This window comes from Cherax quadricarinatus, chromosome 4 (genome assembly GCF_038502225.1).
Source record: "Cherax quadricarinatus isolate ZL_2023a chromosome 4, ASM3850222v1, whole genome shotgun sequence".
Classification (NCBI taxonomy): Eukaryota; Metazoa; Arthropoda; class Malacostraca; order Decapoda; family Parastacidae; genus Cherax; species Cherax quadricarinatus.
The window spans coordinates 6,467,010-6,487,999 of NC_091295.1; positions in this window are offsets into that span (position 1 = coordinate 6,467,010).

Here is a 20,990-nt window from a genome sequence, read left to right on the forward strand (position 1 = left end):
TCTGGCTACCACATCTCATATTTATGTTTATTTATCATCTTTATATGTTACATATCGTGTTTATTATATAATTTTGAAAAAATATCATAGATGGATAAATGAAAATATGTATATTAACATAATATATGATATTTAATGAGACTCGGTAACTATTATTATCAATACGTACTAATATGACGTCTTGAGATATAAGACACTCTTACTGATTTTAATGTGTACCTGCATGCCAGCACAGTATGCAAGTTTATTTAGGTACAGGTATACATAAGTATAATTATCAAAGTATTTATAAAATATGAAGTAACTTTTAAAAACACTTGAAATTTTGGAGTTTCCAGACATAATGGAGAGACTTAGTGCTTACGGATCTCACAGAGAATATAAACAAACTGGGTGGGGCACGGTGACCATATTAGTAAGTCAGGTGGGGGGAGCCATATAGTGTATTTTGGTCATAATTTGAAATGACCATATTAGCAGAACACCATAAGGCGAAATGCCGTAAAGCAGAGCCCTACTGTACATATTATTATTATTATTATTATTATTATTATTATTATTATTATTATTATTATTATTATTATTACAATATAAATAATATGCAATTTTTATTCACACAAAAAAATGTAAGATTTACTGTTATGCCTTATTGCAATAATTGTATAAATAAAGTCAACCTATTCACGACTGCATATTGGAATGGACAGTTTACCTGGAGTTTACCTGGAGAGAGTTTCGAGGGTCAACGCCACCGCGGCCCGGTCTGTGATCAGGCCTCCTGGTGGATCAGCGCCTGATCAACCAGGCTGTTGCTGCTGGCTGCACGCAAACCAACGTACGAGCCACAGCCCGGCTGATCAGGAACTGACTTTAGGTGCTTGTCCAGTGCCAGCTTGAAGACTGCCAGGGGTCTGTTGGTAATCCCCCTTATGTGTGTTGGGAGGCAGTTGAACAGTCTCGGACCCCTGACACTTATTGTATGGTCTCTTAACGTGCTAGTGACACCCCTGCTTTTCATTGGGGGGATGGTGCATCATCTGCAAGTCTTTTGCTTTCGTAGTTTACCTGGAGTTTACCTGGAGAGAGTTTCGGGGGTCAATGCCCCCGTAGTGAGTGATTTTCGTGTGCAAGTTCGGTACTAGTCCCTCTAGGATTTTCCAGGTGTATATAATCATGTATCTCTCCCTCCTGCGTTCCAGGGAATACAGGTTTAGGAACCTCAAGCGCTCCCAGTAATTGAGGTGTTTTATCTCCGTTATGCGCGCCGTGAAAGTTCTCTGTACATTTCCTAGGTCGGCAATTTCACCTGCCTTGAAAGGTGCTGTTAGTGTGCAGCAATATTCCAGCCTAGATAGAACAAGTGACCTGAAGAGTGTCATCATGGGCTTGGCCTCCCAATGACATCATTTGTTTACTCTTGAACACAGTCAAGCAAATGAGCATTTCTCCCTCGTTGAGCTCAATTTCAAAATAATTTTCATCGTAAAAGCAATCAAAACTATATCTATTTCTGTGATATATCTTCCATTCTATCAAATGAGACCAAAAAAACAAGAATACAACCATAAAACCATACGAAAATACCACTAAGGGGTGGCTAATTGCCGAGAAGTGAACTCCATTATTTATGCTCCGATTCCTTTCATTTTTTGTGAACGTTAACCCTTTCAGGGTCGAGAGGCCCTCTCCTAAACTTGCTCTCAGGGTTGAAAATTTTTCGGAAAAAAAAAAATTATTTTTTCTTATGAAATGATAGAGAATCTTTTCCCGATCATAATGACACCAGAAGTATGAAATTTGATGGAAAACTCACGGAACTATGCTCTCGCAAAGTTAGCAGCCTTGCCAATGTTGACGCAGCAGCGATTCAGCCCACTTTGAGCCCTATTTTTGGCCAATTCCTGTGTACTAGTCGACAAAAATCATGTTTATTTTCCTAGAACTCCATTTTTTCTATCGAATGAGCACAAGAAACCACCCATTTACCAATTTCAACTATCCAATAAAGTGGTTAGAAATTGGCAATTTTGTCAATTTCACACAATTTCCAAATAGGGTCCAGAATAAACAAGACAGACATTCCTGGCACTAAAACAACAAGTTCTATGTTCGTTAGTCACGTCCCCAGGCCCCACTTATATTTCTTTTGCTTTCCACTTTGAATTTTTATTCTTACAAAAATAGAAGATTTACTGTTATGCAGACTAATGCATTAGTGTAGAAATGGTATAAATATCAGCACACTTGTGAAAGAATATCAGACTCACCAGTTGACGTGTATTGGATGCTTGGCATGATTTGTTTACTTTTGAACTTTCGTAAAAATCGAAAATTTCTGCTACCTTGAACTCAGTTTTAAGGTGAAATTGTGAAACCAATCAAAATCATCTCAATTTCTGTAATGTCTTCCAGTACCACCAATCCAATGACATTCTTCTTTGCAAATGTACAAGGTCTAAAGCCAGCAACGAACAACAAAATACCTTTCATCTGTGAACTGCTTGCAGAGGCAAATGCAATGTTCGCAGCTTTCACAGAGACCCACATAAAGGATCACTTGGACAATGAAATATGGATCTCAGGTTACAGCTGAGTCTTTTGCTTTCATTGTGAGTGATTTTCGTGTGCAAGTTCAGTACGAGTCCCTCTAGGATTTTCCACGTGTATATAATCATGTATCTCTCCTGCCTTCATTCCTGGGAATACAGGTTCAGGAACTTTAAGCGCTCCCAGTAATTGAGGTGTTTTATCTCCATTATGTGCGCTGTGAAGCTTCTCTGTACATTTTCTAGGTCAGCAATTTCACCTGCCTTGAAAGGTGCTGTTAGTGTGCAGCAATATTCCAGCCTAGATAGAACAAGCGACCTGAAGAGTGTCATCATGGGCTTGGCATCCCTAGTTTTGAAGGTTCTCATTATCCATCCTGTCATTTTTCTAGCAACTGCGATTGATATAATCTTATGGTCCTTGAAGGTGAGATCCTCCGACATGATCACTCCCAGGTCATTGACGTTGGTTTTTCACTCTATTTTGTGGCCGGAATTTGTTTTGTACTCTGATGAAGTTTTAATTTCCTCATGTTTACCATATCAGAGTAATTGAAATTTCTCATCGTTGAACTTCACATTGTTTTCTGCAGCCCACTGAAAGATTTGGTTGATGTCCGCCTGGAGCCTTGCAGTGTCTGCAATGGAAGACACTGTCATGCAGATTCGGGTGTCATCTGCAAATGAAGACAAGGTGCTGTGGCTGACATCCTTGTCTATGTCAGATATGAGGATGAGAAACAAGATGGGAGTGAGTACTGTGCTTTGTGGAACAGAGCTTTTCACCGTAGCTGCCTAGGACTTTACTCTGTTGTCTATTACTCTGTGTTCTGTTTGTGAGGAAATTATAGATCCATCTACCAACTTTTCCTGTCATTCCTTTAGCATGCATTTTGTGCACTATTACGCCATGGTCACACTTGTCGAAGGCTTTTGCAAAGTCTGTATGTATTACATCTGCATTCTTTTTGTCTTCTAGTGCATCTAGGACCTTGTCATAGTGATCCAATAGTTGAGACAGACAGGAGCGACCTGCTTGAAACCCATGTTGCCCTGGGTTGTGTAATTGATGGGTTTCTAGATGGGTGGCGATCTTGCTTCTTAGGACCCTTTCAAAGATTTTTCTGATATGGGATGTTAGTGCTATCGGTCTGTAGTTCTTTGCTATTGCTTTACTGCCCCCTTTGTGGAGTGGGGCTATGTCTGTTGTTTTTAGTAGCTGTGGGACAACCCCTATGTCCATGCTCCCTCTAAATAGGATGGTAAAAGCTCGTGATAGGGGCTTCTTGCAGTTCTTGACAAACACGGAGTTCCATGAGTCTGGTCCTATGGCAGAGTGCATGGGCATGTCATTTATCGCCTGTTCGAAGTCATTTGGCATCAGGATAACATCAGACAGGCTTGTGTTAACCAAATTCTGTGGCTTTCTCATAAAAAATTCATTTTCATCTTCGACTCTCAGTCTGGTTAGTGGCTTGCTAAAAAGTGAGCCATATTGGGACTTGAGTAGCTCACTCATTTCCTTGCTGTCATCTGTGTAGGACCCATCTTGTTTAAGTAGGGGCCCAATACTGGACGTTGTTCTCGACTTGGATTTGGCATAAGAAAAGAAATACTTTGGGTTTCTTTCGATTTCATTTATGGCTTTTACTTCTTCCCGCGATTCCTGACTCCTATAAGATTCCTTTAGCTTAAGTTCGATGTTTGCTATTTCTCTGACCAGTGACTCCCTACGCATTTCAGATATATTGGCCTCTTTTAGCCGCTCTGTTATTCTTTTTCGTCGCCTGTGAAGGGAGCGCCTGTCTCTTTCTATTTTACATCTACTCCTCCTTTTTCTTAAAGGAATAAGCCTTGTGCATACATCGAGTGCCACCAAGTTAATCTGTTCTAGGCATAAGTTGGGGTCTGTGTTGCTTAGTATATCTTCCCAGCTTATATTGTTTAGGACTTGGTTTACTTGGTCCCACTTTATGTTCTTGTTATTGAAGTTGAATTTGGTGAATGCTCCCTCATGACTCATCTCATTTTGTCGGTCTGGAGCTCCGCGCATACATGTCTGAACCTGGATTATGTTGTGATCTGAGTACATATATTGTTTTTGATATGGTGACATTTCGTATCAGATCATCATTGTTAGTGAAGATGAGGTCTAATAAATTCTCCAGTCTAGTAGGCTCTATTATTTGCTGGTTTAAATTGAATTTTGTGCTGAGATTTAAAAGCTCGTGTGTGTACGAGTTTTTGTCAGAGCTGCCTCCTGGTGTTATTACTGCAACAGTCACAGGCTGACCATAATAGTCAGGGTGGACATAATAGTCAGGGTGGACATAATAGTCAGGGTGGACATAATAGTCAGGGTGGACATAATAGTCAGGGTGGACACAACATTCACAGGGTGGACACAAGTCATAGGGTGGACATAATAGTCAGGGTGACCACATTCACAGGGTGACCATATTATTCCTAGGGTGGACATAATAGGCAGGGTGGACATATTAGTCAGGGTGGACACAACCTGGAGTTTACAGTAACAGGGAGGACATAATAGTCAAAGGGTGGACACAAGTCACAGGGTGGACACAACAGTCACAGGGTGGACACAGGTCACAGGGTGGACACAACAGTCACAGGGTGGACACAACAGTCACAGGGTGGACACAAGTCACAGGGTGGACACAAGTCACAGGGTGGACACAAGTCACAGGGTGGACACAATAGTTACAGGGTGGACAAAACCACCAAAAACTACATACTTATTACTATTATAATCAAAACTAAGCGCTAAACCCACCCTGCCACAATATGTTAGATGACTATATGTGACTACGTCTACGAGTTATCATAATGCCGCTACAATGTTGTATAATACATTAATAACTTACACCCAAGTCCAGTTGTTATTATTGTAAGATTGTTGATGTTCCGTCTAACATGGCGACCTGCAGCTGGGTGTATGGTCACTACTGCTGGAGGAGCAGCTGGGTGTATGGTCACTACTGCTGGAGGAGCAGCTGGGTGTATGGTCACTACTGCTGGAGGAGCAGCTGGGTGTATGGTCACTACTGCTGGAGGAGCAGCTGGGTGTATGGTCACTACTGCTGGAGGAGCAGCTGGGTGTATGGTCACTACTGCTGGAGGAGCAGCTGGGTGTATGGTCACTACTGCTGGAGGAGCAGCTGGGTGTATGGTCACTACTGCTGGAGGAGCAGCTGGGTGTATGGTCACTACTGCTGGAGGAGCAGCTGGGTGTATGGTCACTACTGCTGGAGGAGCAGCTGGGTGTATGGTCACTACTGCTGGAGGAGCAGCTGGGTGTATGGTCACTACTGCTGGAGGAGCAGCTGGGTGTATGGTCACTACTGCTGGAGGAGCAGCTGGGTGTATGGTCACTACTGCTGGAGGAGCAGCTGGGTGTATGGTCACTACTGCTGGAGCAGCAGCTGGGTGTATGGTCACTACTGCTGGAGCAGCAGCTGGGTGTATGGTCACTACTGCTGGAGGAGCAGCTGGGTGTATGGTCACTACTGCTGGAGGAGCAGCTGGGTGTATGGTCACTACTGCTGGAGGAGCAGCTGGGTGTATGGTCACTACTGCTGGAGCAGCAGCTGGGTGTATGGTCACTACTGCTGGAGGAGCAGCTGGGTGTATGGTCACTACTGCTGGATCAGCAGCTGGGTGTATGGTCACTACTGCTGGAGGAGCAGCTGGGTGTATGGTCACTACTGCTGGAGCAGCAGCTGGGTGTATGGTCACTACTGCTGGAGGAGCAGCTGGGTGTATGGTCACTACTGCTGGAGGAGCAGCTGGGTGTATGGTCACTACTGCTGGAGCAGCAGCTGGGTGTATGGTCACTACTGCAGGAGGAGCATCTGGGTGTATGGTCACTACTGCTGGAGCAGCAGCTGGGTGTATGGTCACTACTGCTGGAGGAGCAGCTGGGTGTATGGTCACTACTGCTGGAGGAGCAGCTGGGTGTATGGTCACTACTGCTGGAGGAGCAGCTGGGTGTATGGTCACTACTGCTGGAGGAGCAACTGGGTGTATGGTCACTACTGCTGGAGGAGCAGCTGGGTGTATGGTCACTACTGCTGGAGGAGCAGCTGGGTGTATGGTCACTACTGCTGGAGGAGCAGCTGGGTGTATGGTCACTACTGCTGGAGGAGCAGCTGGGTGTATGGTCACTACTGCTGGAGGAGCAGCTGGGTGTATGGTCACTACTGCTGGAGGAGCAGCTGGGTGTATGGTCACTACTGCTGGAGCAGCAGCTGGGTGTATGGTCACTACTGCTGGAGCAGCTGGGTGTATGGTCACTACTGCTGGAGGAGCAGCTGGGTGTATGGTCACTACTGCTGGAGGAGCAGCTGGGTGTATGATCACTACTGCTGGAGCACCAGCTGGGTGTATGGTCACTACTGCTGGAGCACCAGCTGGGTGTATGGTCACTACTGCTGGAGCACCAGCTGGGTGTATGGTCACTACTGCTGGAGGAGCAGCTGGGTGTATGGTCACTACTGCTGGAGGAGCAGCTGGGTGTATGGTCACTACTGCTGGAGGAGCAGCTGGGTGTATGGTCACTACTGCTGGAGGAGCAGCTGGGTGTATGGTCACTACTGCTGGAGGAGCAGCTGGGTGTATGGTCACTACTGCTGGAGGAGCAGCTGGGTGTATGGTCACTACTGCTGGAGCAGCAGCTGGGTGTATGGTCACTACTGCTGGAGCAGCAGCTGGGTGTATGGTCACTACTGCTGGAGGAGCAGCTGGGTGTATGGTCACTACTGCTGGAGGAGCAGCTGGGTGTATGGCCACTACTGCTGGAGGAGCAGCTGGGTGTATGGTCACTACTGCTGGAGCAGCAGCTGGGTGTATGGTCACTACTGCTGGAGCAGCAGCTGGGTGTATGGTCACTACTGCTGGAGGAGCAGCTGGGTGTATGGTCACTACTGCTGGAGGACAGTCTCGGCTGAGTGGTTGAGGGGAGTAGATGTGTGCTGGGGATCTGGACCTACTAATTCACAGGCCTACCCATTTCTCCCGACTGATAAGTCATCATTAAACTCCTACTGTTGGAAGACAGCTTCAGTGTTGTGAGAACTCTTATGTGCGAGCTGTGACTAAGGATATACCTAGTCAAACACTGGAAATAGTTTTCCTTTTTGCAAAGGCCCTCACAGGCCACTGCTTCCCCTCTGCCTTTCATTTGACCTCAGCCTTTCGCCTCTATCAACATACAGTGGTTTAGTTTAATATGTTTATTATGCACCCCATACCCATCCTGTGGGCGGTAGTCAAAAGATTACAGAGGTACATAATTGGTCCAGGGACTGGACTCCAAAGTTTTGATAGCTGAGCAAGTTACAGAGGTAATGAACTCACAATTTACAAAGGTAATGAACTCACAATTTACAAAGGTAATGAATTCACAATTTACAAAGGTAATGAACTCCAGGTAAGTCTGGTCACAATCATGACAAGTTACAAAGGTATTTACAGATTACAGAGGTACGTAATGGGTCCAGGGACTGGGCCCCCAAAGTTTTGATAGCTGAACTAGGTACAAAGGTAATGAGCTCACAAGTTACAAAGGTAATGAATTCTGTAGAATGGTTACTTACGTTTATACTTTGGCTACAATCATGAACAAATTATAGAGTAATGAGCAATTCACACTTCCACACCCGGTCACAACTGTAATGAGTTATTGGTGCAAATATTGATTGTTGAGTCACACACACCACACACACACACACACACACACACACACACACACACACACACACACACACACACACACACACACACACACACACACACACACACACACACACACACACACACACACACTTTAGTTTAATATCTTTATGCACCCCATACCCATCCTGTGGGCGGTAGTCAAAAGATTACAAAGGTACATAATGGGTCCAGTGAGGCGAATTTTGCTAGTCCACTGCTACTCGTGCCTCTCAAAATGCTCACAACTCATCGCTTTACCAACCTGAGGAATAACGACGAATGTGCAGTCCTACGTGAGTTGGTAACCCAGGTGTGCACACACTGAAAATTCGTCTTTCACTCCAAGACACGTGTGCTAGAAGTTCTGCAAGTTTGGGAGTGAGTAACAATCTGTATCTGTACGAGCATTGCAGTGTTTGGTAACTCTTGAGAAGTCTGCCTCAGCCTGTGACCTTGGGCGAGGCACTGCATCACCTGCCTGAGACTTTCGCCCATATTGACTATGTGAAGAAAGGCGAATGTGCGTGCTCAGTTACCCCTGCTGTTCTGTATCCCCAACTCTCCTCCTTTAAACTCAGCCGTTCGCCTCTATCAACGACGTGCAGTGTAGAGGTGTATTTTGCTGCCCCACTGGTACTCGAATATGTGAGTTCCGCAAGTGCTGCAGATTTGTTGTAACTATTTGCATGAGTGGATTACGCTGACTTAGGACATTGTGCTACCATCAGTACCTACGTAGGCTTAAAATGAGGGAGGAATGTCTGGCCTGCTGGGTGACCTTGAAAATGGCACTATAAGACCCGCATGCCACTTACACCCATACTGCATGTGTCTAGTGAGGTGAATGTCCCTTCCTCGACTTTCCTATTCACCGGTATCCCTTAACTCGTCGCCATTATCTACATATGGGATAAGGGCGAGTTTGGCTGATCCAGGCCAAACAGCGCTCCAAGCCAGCCAGTGAAGGCCAAGGCTACATCTGTTCTGAATCCCAGAATGCCTTTGTGAACGTTCTACAGTGTTCCGGTCGTACCTTCGGTGTTGTGAGAACTAGTTCTTATGTAGTGAAAATTTGTCTGTCATTCCAAGACACGTGTGCTAGATGTGTTAAGTGCTGCGGGTTTGTAGTAATTAACAAGTAGTACAGGGTTGGTAACTCTCGAGACGACTGTGGGCCCAGTGAATGACCTTGAAAATTGCACTGCGACCTGCAGGCCACTACACCCATATTGCCTGTGTCTAGCGAGGTGAATATCCTTTCCTTGTCCCTTCTCTTTCCTCGATTTGGAACTCAGCCGTTCGCCTCTATTTGCTTGTGGTCTAGAGGCGTTTTTTTGCCAGACCACATGGGTGCTTGAGTGCCCGTGTCCTCTGTGCCGCACTCCGCTCATCTTGCGAGTGTCTCCTGTGTGCCTGCCTGCCTGCTGCAAGCAGGTGTCCGGGTGGTTGGCGCGGGCTTGGCGAGCACAGTCAAGCAAGCTTGAGGGCAGCACTAAAAGCTAGCCAGAACAAGCTAAGGCAGCCTGCAGTTATAGCTGTCCTAGGGCCCAGCATGTCTGTATACGTTCTGCAGTGCTGCTGGCATACCAGTGTTTCCTGTAGTGGCTTGAGAACAATTTGACGAGCATTGCAGTGCTGACATTTTGAGTGGGACATGCCAGAGGTTCACTTATAAACATAGTAAGCTTGTGGTGATTGGCTTGTACACAGTGAACATTCAAATTCAAAGTTTATTCTCTATAAGGATTACAATGCTGAGTTTACAGAAATTTGGTTATTGTTTGGTTTAACATGTAGTGCTAGAAGTGTTAAGTGCTGCTTTCCCCAACAGTTAATTGTCATTTGTAAGCCTGTATTAAGACTTTAAAAGGCTCAGAGTGTGCTTCAGTGTAGCGACTCCTTACATTTGATAAATCAGTGTAATACATGCTCTGCTCAGTGTAACTGAACTACTAAATATGGTTACATAATTAAATTGCTTGTCCTAGTGTCATTGCTGTGTTTTCTAATACATTTTCTCGTTCAGACTGAAACTTTACTGCTAAATTCCCAGTAATATTTCAAATTGCAGTGTTCATCTGTGATGTGAGTGTGTAACTTATGCTTTGTATTTTTACTGTGAACAAGCTTACTCCTGCATAATGTTCAGTTTCATGAATACTTTCTTACTTGAGTAATTCGGTTACCTTTCAACTGTGTTAAGCAAGAGTCAGCCTGTTAACATCTATGTTCCTTGCCATCGCATCTAGTGGGTCTAGCGCCTAGTTAAAATTGTAATAGTAACAATTTGCAATCATTATACTTCTAGTTATACATTGTGTAAATTGTTTTAGACTATTTGATCAACTGGATTGTAGTGTTCAACTTCTGATACACCAATTTAATGACTGCAGACACGCACTGACACATAATAAACACATTAAAACGCTGGTACCTCTCCAGAAGCTGGGCCTAGTGTGTGACCTTGAGAAGTTCAGTGTGTTTATTACGACCAGCGGTGTATCACTCTCACCTATATTTACATCAACAAAAGTGTATTCTAAGTGATAAAGTGTACACTTGGTGTACTTGGTAACACTTGTCATACATAGTAACGTGTGTGTAAGTGACATTGTTTAGGTACTGGTTCATCTATCTACAGCTGCACACTTATGCTTGCATACATGTATAACATAGTAACGTGTGAGTTACCCAGGATGGACCAAGGAAGTCGACCAGAGTGATTTATCTCATTGTCATTGTAACATTACCTAGTTTTTTTTTTGTTTGTTTTTTTTGTTTTGTTGTTTTTTTTTTTTTTTTTTTTTTTTTTTTTTTTTTTTGTTTTTTTAAGTAATACTGTTTACAATCTATGGTTGGGGTAAAAGGTTGTCTTCAGCATTCATTGTGATGTCTGTTATATTATTACTTCAGTGAGGTACATTAGGTGGCAGTAGCCTGAACTAACTCAAGTGGAAGTTATCATTGAATTTGAACCTCATGTTTAATGTGATGTATGTCAGAATTCTAATTTTATGCTCAATATTACCTACTTTCTCTCTCTCTCTCTCTCTCTCTCTCTCTCTCTCTCTCTCTCTCTCTCTCTCTCTCTCTCTCTCTCTCTCTCTCTCTCTCTCTCTCTCTCTTTTCATCTTTGTAATTTGTGATAAGGTGTAAGACCTCGCCTGTACCATCCATTATATCATTATATGTACCATATTATTAACACACATACAAGAGGTCTCTGAGTGTGTTTTTGGTGGGGTGTGTGTCGTATTGAGTGGTGGTGGTCTGGGTTGAGTATGGTTGGAGGTGTTCATTGAACTTGAGCACTTGTGTCTTGTGATCTATTTTGGACTTCTGACTTTGTAGTGAATATTTGCTCTTGCATAAGCTATAAGGGAAAGATAAGCGAGGAATTCTTGTGTTGTGAGTCTTACACCAGATATCATCACTGGCAAACATGGCAACTGTCATAGAGGAACCTATTTCTGCAGGTGATGGAAATGATGATAGCTTCCAGACCTTTAAAAGTAAACAAAAGAGAAAAAGTGAGAAAGGGCTAGAGCGTCGACGTAGTCAGACTCACTTGACTCGTACACAATGTGATACTAAACGTCCTTGGTGCACAGAGGCTGCAAGAAGTCTTTCTTCAAAGGAAGAATGTGTTAAGCTGAACTTCCCTGACAACACCCCGCTGCCTGCTAAGTGTGCATGGCTAATGGAAGCTGTAAACAAGCATCCTAACTCAAGGATCCAATTTAGGAAAAACACACACAACTTTGTGTTTGTGGAACAGAATAAAGAGCTGATCAATGATCTACTTAGTACACCTTATGGGGATATTAAGCTGCTCCGACCTCCATCAGACACTCACCACTTTAAAAAATGGGTCAGTATCATAATCTTTGGATACCCTCTCTGCATGGACCCATCCCATCTGACTCTAAGTGAGCATATCATCAAGCCTAAAAGACTTAAAGGAAAATCCCAAATTATTGCCAGTTGGGTAGGTCCTGTGCCCCTCCCCCGGAATATCTGGGTGCATGGTTTACGTTTCCTAAACATCGAAGTGTACCTACCCCCTAAACGTAGGTGTTACATATGCCAGCACTATGGCCATGTTGCAGTAGGCTGTGGAATACTACATTCTTGGTGTGGTAAGTGTGCTGGGAAACATTCCACTAGAGAATGCACAGTAGGCCCTGACAGTCGAAAATTTAAGTGTATTAACTGTAAAGAAGTTGGGGTTATAGTTTCCCACAAGGACTGCAGTCAGAACCCAAACAACCTTCGATGTAAACCTGATAACAGTCCTTTAATGGTAACTGAGGATGGGGTCATCCAGTCTACCACAGCCAGATCTGAGACTGAACCTCTGCAAAGTGTGCAAGAACCCCACCTCACTGCAAAGGATTCTCGTGATACCAGAATGCCATCACACACACCAGCTGTGGAGGAGCTAGCCATCCCTGCTAGCACATATGGAACTACTGGTCTGCCACTACAGATACCTATGGCTACACCTGAATATGGGGATGAGTTTGTCATTTCTCCCAATACACACAACTACAACAGTCAGACGGACACCACACAGGTAACCTCCCTGGAAATTGGAGATGAGTCAGATGCACTGGACCTACCTGCAATGAATGATGAAACAGAGAACACTAATGTAACCATGGTACCTGTTAAGGTGATAGGTGTTAAAGAAAGCACTAACCCAGAAGTGCCATCCTCCGGAGAGGCATTGGATTCGCCTGACCTTCCTCATATTATAACAACTTTCCAGAAAAAAATTGAGCATCTTGAACAGATCCTGTCAAGTTTAATAAATATATGTAATCAGGATGATGCTCTTGAGCATGGTGATGATGTCAAAAGTGCAGCAATCTCCGTTCAGCTTCCAGCAATTTGTGAGAAAGAAGCCCATAACTCTTGCCTTCAAGACTTGCCTTAGAACTGGCTGCCAATATGCCGAAAAATGCTTAAAAATAAAGGTCCTGAAGATAAAGACGTACAAACTATGCTATTTGCTCTTAAGTATCTGCACACTGTAGCCAAAGCATAATAGTTTTACCATCTTATGAGCAAGAGATTGTAATAACTCACTACAATGGATACATTACAAATCTTTTCATGGAACATTGCTTCCATCAGGAAGCGGTTGCCTGACTTACATCATATTAGTGCAACCAAGAATATTGATGTCATCTGTTTGCAGGAATGTAGATTGAAAGATGGAGCACCTCCACCAAACTTGCCTGGATATGCAGCTTATAACCTAAGGTCAACCAACTGTTGTGTGATGTATGTCAGAAAGAGCTTGCCACATTCACTCCTTTCCTTGCAGAGTCGAGTTAACATGCAGTATCATGGTGTCAAAGTACATGCAGGCGATTTTTCCATAAACATTTTTAATCTCTATGCCCCAGCGAACCAGCTTCGACCTGATGCTTTACCAGATCGCATCAATAGTGAACCTACCATCATTCTTGGAGATTTTAATGCCAGACATAAGAATATTGGTGGGTCTATAACAAACACCAATGGAACTAAACTAGTGAGATTGCTAAATGAGCATGATAATGTTCGAATTGTGGGCACTACTGAGCCTACTCACATATATGGTGGCATACTAGATCTGTGTCTTGGATTTAATACATCATATACGATGCATGACTCTGTCATAGTTGATGATCTTCTATCTGATCACTTCCCAAGACTAACAACTGTCAATCTTGATCACATCTCCAGCAATCAAGGAGCTAAATACAGAAGGAGGAAACTTATTCTCAAACCAGAACACAGAGACAACTTTATTAACCACTTGGATCAATGGTATAAGAATTACGAGCCCATTGGCACACAAAAATTTAATGATGATTTAATTACCACTATTGAGAGTGTTCTCACAGATCAAGTGGGCAGGAATAGGAAACAAAAACCCTCCACTATAAATAACAATAAAAACCAATGTAAATACTATAATGATCCACAGCTGCGCAATATAACACATGCAGCTAGGAGGATTGGTAAAGCATACCGTGAATGTAGAACCCCAGACCTGCTCAGAACGTTCCAAGCTGCACTAACAAATGCAAGGAATAGAAAGGAAGAACTTAGGCAACAGGAATGGGAACAGTTTGTTAGTGGATTAAATAGGTCCATCCCTTTGAGTTTGGCTTGGAAAGGTATAAATAAAATAACCAGGAAAAAGACTGGCAATGTTGCTCATCCCTTTCCTCTTGAAAAAGCAAATGACCTCATAAATGACTTGTCCAAAACATCCAGGCATGAAAGCCTTCCATCTCATATTAGAAAAAAATTAGAGAGTACTTCTGAAGAAATGTTGAAACTGATTAATTTTATGAGCCAAAATATTGATGAGAGTGATTGCCTCTTTACCGAGTGTGAATTAGATAATGCATTAACCAAAGGTCGATCAACTGCTCCTGGAGAGGATGGTATAACCTATGATATTCTCAGAACTCTAAGGCACGTGCCTGATAACCCTTTGTTGGCACTGTATAATCTCAGTTACATTGAGGGCGTTCTTCCTACTTCCTGGACCAATAGTCACATTGTGCCTATCCCTAAGCCCCAACAGCCTGATACATTTAGGCCGATCTCCTTAACTAGTTGTCTTTGTAAAACTTTTGAAAGAATGATGCTTAACAGACTGTACTACAGAATCAGACACCAACTTTCCCCCTACCTCTATGGGTTCATGAAAGGTAAAAGTGTGCAGAACTGTATTTCCACCTTTCTCACTGCACACACCTCTACTAGTTTTACCACTTTTCTTGATCTAAAATCTGCATTTGATATTGCGAACAGAACCGTTATACTACATGAACTAGCCAAAATGAATATTGGTGGTAGCTTACTCTGCTGGATAATAGGATACCTGTCAAATAGAGTATCCTCTGTCCTTTACCAAGGCTTCAGAAGTGATTCTAAAGAAATGTCTTTAGGTACACCGCAGGGAGGAGTTCTTAGTCCCATGCTATTTAATATTCTGATTAATGCTCTCCTAAATGCTCTACCTGCCTCACCTAAACATATAGCTATAAGCTATGCTGATGATATCATGATCCATACAACAGGGCATAAGGAGATGAATACCATTCTTAATGAAGTTCAAGCAATTTGTAATCGACTAGGCCTCATAATATCTTCCTCTAAAACTAAGATATTAACAAGCAAACGACATCCCCCACCCATCTATTTGCAGGGTGAAATCATTAGCTACGTTAAAACTTACAGATATCTTGGTGTAGATGTACCCTTTAACAAATCCACTATACCACAACTAAACAAGAAATGCAAAGCTAGGCTAAATGCTCTCAAAGCTGTTGCTGGCTACAATCCCAACTATGGTGCTAATGTGAGAATCGTGAGAATGATGTACATAGCCTATGTTAGGTCCTTAATTGATTATGCTGCTCCCATGTTGATATTAGCTAGAGAAAGTTCTCTCCGACCCTTGGAGTTAATGCAAAATGAAGCTCTCAGGATTATTCTTGGCTGTCGCAGATCTACAAAAGTTCTTAACATGAGGAAGGAGCTTGGTATTTCTAGTATCAGTGATAGGATTGTTGAAATTAACACTGTACTCGGTATTAGAATGTTGAGAAACGAACCAGACACTGTCACAGTGAATCTTACCAAGTGTCTAGAGGTAAATACACACAGATCTAAATGGATTGTGAAAACGTGCAATTGCATTAAGTTTTATAACCTGCATGAACTGTATCACTGTAGGCAACAAGAGCATTTCACCCCTCCATGGAAGATGTGTTCATTTAATATCACATACCTACAAGTCCCTCCCAAGAAGCTCATTGCTAGTAATCCCTTCCTTAAATCTCTTGTTAGAGCAACTGCTCAAGAAGAAATTTCTCACCTAGCTGGTAGTAACAAGTTATCACAAGTTATATACACTGATGGATCTAAACAGGAGTCTTCTGGCAGGGCTGCATCTGCTCTTGTTGCCACCTCCCTAGTTAAGAACGATAATAAATTTGTTGAGTTAGGCATAAGAATTAACAACTGGGCGTCTACACTGCAAACTGAATTGTTTGCAATCCTAATGGCGCTAAAGCTAACCTATGACAATGAGCTTGACTCTATCATCATTACTGATTCTATGTCATCATTGAAGGCTCTTGACTCATATAATGACTCCAACAACATGCTCATTGGGGAAGCCAGGTATAGATACTCAAAAATTAGGGACAAAGGAATTAATGTACAATTGCTATGGATCCCATCACACATTGGATTACTCCTTCATGATAAAGTTGATATGTTAGCCAAGAAGAGTATCCAGAAGGAGAATGTAGAATATAACTTTGGTATAACTGTGTCTAGCATTAGGAATAATATTAGGAGAGAAGTAAATAATGAAAATGATTGTTATAGGAATGCAGTTAGAAGCCTGAGTAGATCTATAACCCACTATGATAACATGAACGTAGATGAGTATGTTTATGGAGCAACTTGCAATGTGAACAGACTGACTGATGTTGTAGTGGCCAGGCTTAGGCTTGGTTACAAGTACTTCTGGCAGATTGGGAGACACACAGATGATGATCAAACTAAATGTAAATTATGTGATCAGGCATATGGTCACTCTCTTGAACACTATGTGCTTAATTGTCCACTTATTGAGGAATACAGAGACAGACAGTATAATAACCTATGTGACATGTCAAGATATCTTATTAATGAAAATAAGATACCAGATATACTAAGCAAATTTCCTAAATTTGCTTGTAACAGATAAGTGAACTATAGATATGTAGATATAAATCCATATGTATTCCTGTTAACCCTTTGGGGCCTAGTTCCTAGGCCTTTTGTGTATCCATATGCTCTCGCGCTACCGTCCACAGGATGGATATGGGGTGCACAATAAACTAGCCACTTCGGTGGCAAAATCTAAAAATCTCTGCTGGAGGAGCAGCTGGGTGTATGGTCACTACTGCTGGAGCAGCAGCTGGGTGTATGGTCACTACTGCTGGAGCAGCAGCTGGGTGTATGGTCACTACTGCTGGAGCAGCAGCTGGGTGTATGGTCACTACTGCTGGAGGAGCAGCTGGGTGTATGGTCACTACTGCTGGATCAGCAGCTGGGTGTATGGTCACTACTGCTGGACCAGCAGCTGGGTGTATGGTCACTACTGCTGGAGGAGCAGCTGGGTGTATGGTCACTACTGCTGGAGGAGCAGCTGGGTGTATGGTCACTACTGCTGGAGGAGCAGCTGGGTGTATGGTCACTACTGCTGGAGCAGCAGCTGGGTGTATGGCCACTACTGCTGGAGCAGCAGCTGTGTGTATGGTCACTACTGCTGGAGGAGCATCTGGGTGTATGGTCACTACTGCTGGAGCAGCAGCTGGGTGTATGGTCACTACTGCTGGAGGAGCAGTTGGGTGTATGGTCACTACTGCTGGAGGAGCAGCTGGGTGTATGGTCACTACTGCTGGAGCACCAGCTGGGTGTATGGTCACTACTGCTGGAGCAGCAGCTGGGTGTATGGTCACTACTGCTGGAGGAGCAGCTGGGTGTATGGTCACTATTGCTGGAGCAGCAGCTGGGTGTATGGTCACTACTGCTGGAGCAGCAGCTGGGTGTATGGTCACTACTGCTGGAGCACCAGCTGGGTGTATGGTCACTACTGCTGGAGCAGCAGCTGGGTGTATGGTCACTACTGCTGGAGGAGCAGCTGGGTGTATGGTCACTACTGCTGGAAGAGCAGCTGGGTGTATGGTCACTACTGCTGGAGCAGCAGCTGGGTGTATGGTCACTACTGCTGGAGCAGCAGCTGGGTGTATGGTCACTACTGCTGGAGGAGCAGCTGGGTGTATGCTGGGTGTATGGTCACTACTGCTGGAGCAGCAGCTGGGTGTATGGTCACTACTGCTGGAGCAGCAGCTGGGTGTATGGTCACTACTGCTGGAGGAGCAGCTGGGTGTATGGTCACTACTGCTGGAGGAGCAGCTGGGTGTATGGTCACTACTACTGGAGCAGCAGCTGGGTGTATGGTCACTACTGCTGAGTGATTTTCGTGTGCAAGTTCGGTACTAGTCCCTCTAGGATTTTCCAGGTGTATATAATCATGTATCTCTCCCTCCTGCGTTCCAGGGAATACAGGTTTAGAAACCTCAAGCGCTCCCAGTAATTGAGGTGTTTTATCTCCGTTATGCGCGCCGTGAAAGTTCTCTGTACATTTTCTAGGTCGGCAATTTCACCTGCCTTGAAAGGTGCTGTTAGAGTGCAGCAATATTCCAGCCTAGATAGAACAAGTGACCTGAAGAGTGCCATCATGGGCTTGGCCTCCCTAGTTTTGAAGGTTCTCATTATCCATCCTGTCATTTTTCTAGCAGATGCGATTGATACAATGTTATGGTCCTTGAAGGTGAGATCCTCCGACATAATCACTCCCAGGTCTTTGACGTTGGTGTTTCGCTCTATTTTGTGGCCAGAATTTGTTTTGTACTCTGATGAAGATTTAATTTCCTCATGTTTACCATATCTGAGTAATTGAAATTTCTCATCGTTGAACTTCATATTGTTTTCTGCAGCCCACTGAAAGATTTGGTTAATGTCCGCCTGGAGCCTTGCAGTGTCTGCAATGGAAGACACTGTCATGCAGATTCGGGTGTCATCTGCAAAGGAAGACATGGTGCTGTGGCTGACATCCTTGTCTATGTCGGATATGAGGATGAGGAACAAGATGGGAGCTAGTACTGTGCCTTGTGGAACAGAGCTTTTCACCGTAGCTGCCTCGGACTTTACTCTGTTGACGACTACTCTCTGTGTTCTGTTAGTGAGGAAATTATAGATCCATCGACCGACTTTTCCTGTTATTCCTTTAGCGCGCATTTTGTGCGCTATTACGCCATGGTCACACTTGTCGAAGGCTTTTGCAAAGTCTGTATATATTACATCTGCATTCTTTTTGTCTTCTAGTGCATTTAGGACCTTGTCGTAGTGATCCAGTAGTTGAGACAGACAGGAGCGACCTGTTCTAAACCCATGTTGCCCTGGGTTGTGTAACTGATGGGTTTCTAGATGGGTGGTGATCTTGCTTCTTAGGACCCTTTCAAAGATTTTTATGATATGGGATGTTAGTGCTATCCAACAGACCCCTGGCAGTCTTCAAGCTGGCACTGGACAAGCACCTAAAGTCAGTTCCTGATCAGCCGGGCTGTGGCTCATACGTTGGTTTGCGTGCAGCCAGCAGCAACAGCCTGGTTGATCAGGCTCTGATCCACCAGGAGGCCTGGTCACAGACCGGGCCGCGGGGGCGTTGACCCCCGGAACTCTCTCCAGGTAAACTCCAGGTAAACACTAGCGCGCGCGCACACACATACACACACGAACCAGCAGAGGTCAGTCAGAGCAGGACAGAACAGCAAGGGCAAGCACACACACAACTACTCTCAGAACCATACAACCTATCACACCATCCCAACACACCCTACAATCCATACCCACAGCCTCCACCCAACACCAAGCTATAGAACCCCACAGTATGCCACCAGGTCTCCCACCCTCACAGGCCCCCCAAACCACAGTGTTGGAAAGGAAACTGAAGGTATGGTACACAAACGCTGATGGAATAACAAATAAGTGGGAGGAGTGGCAAGAAAGAGTCAAAGAAGCATCACCGGACATCATAGCTCTCACAGAAACCAAGCTTACAGGTATGATAACAGATGCCATCTTTCCAACGGGATACCAAATCCTGAGGAAAGACAGAGGGAACAGGGGGGGTGGAGGAGTGGCGTTGCTGATCAAAAATCGCTGGAATTTTGATGAGCTGGAGAGAGAAGATAGCGGAGAAGAAAGTGATTACATAGTGGGAACACTTCACTCTGGAGGTCCCAAGGTGGTAATAGCAGTGATGTATAACCCACCACAGAACAGCAGGAGGCCAAGGCAAGAGTACGACGAGAGCAATAGAGCGATGGTTGACACACTGGCTAGAGTGGCCAGAAGAGCTCATGCATGCAGGGCAAAGCTCCTGATCATGGGTGACTTTAACCACAAGGAGATAGATTGGGAGAACTTGGACCCACATGGGGGCCAAGATACTTGGAGGGCTAAGATGATGGAGGTGGTACTGGAGAACTTCATGTACCAACACGTAAGGGACACTACAAGAGAGAGAGGAGAGGATGAACCAGCAAGGCTGGACTTAGTATTCACCTTCAGTAGTGCAGATATCGAGGACATCACATATGAAAGACCCCTTGGGGCCAGTGACCATGTGGTTGTAAGCTTCGAATACACAGTAGAGCTACAAGTGGAGGGAGAAGCAGGAAGGCCAGGACGAATGAAGCCAAACTACAAGAAAGGGGACTACACAGGAATGAGGAACTACCTGAACGGGGTTCAGTGGGACAGAGAACTGGCAGGGAAACCAGTTAATGAGATGATGGAATATGTAGCAATAAAATGCAAGGAGGCTGAGGAGAGGTTTGTACCCAAGGGTAACAGGAGTAATGAAAAAGCCAGGATGAGCCCATGGTTTACCCAAAGGTGCAGGGAGGCAAAAACCAAGTGTGCTAGGGAATGGAAGAAATATAGAAGGCAAAGGACCCAGGAGAATAAGGAGAACAGTCGTAGAGCCAGAAATGAATATGCACAGATAAGAAGGGAGGCCCAAAGACAATATGAAAATGACATAGCAGCGAAAGCCAAATCTGACCCGAAACTGTT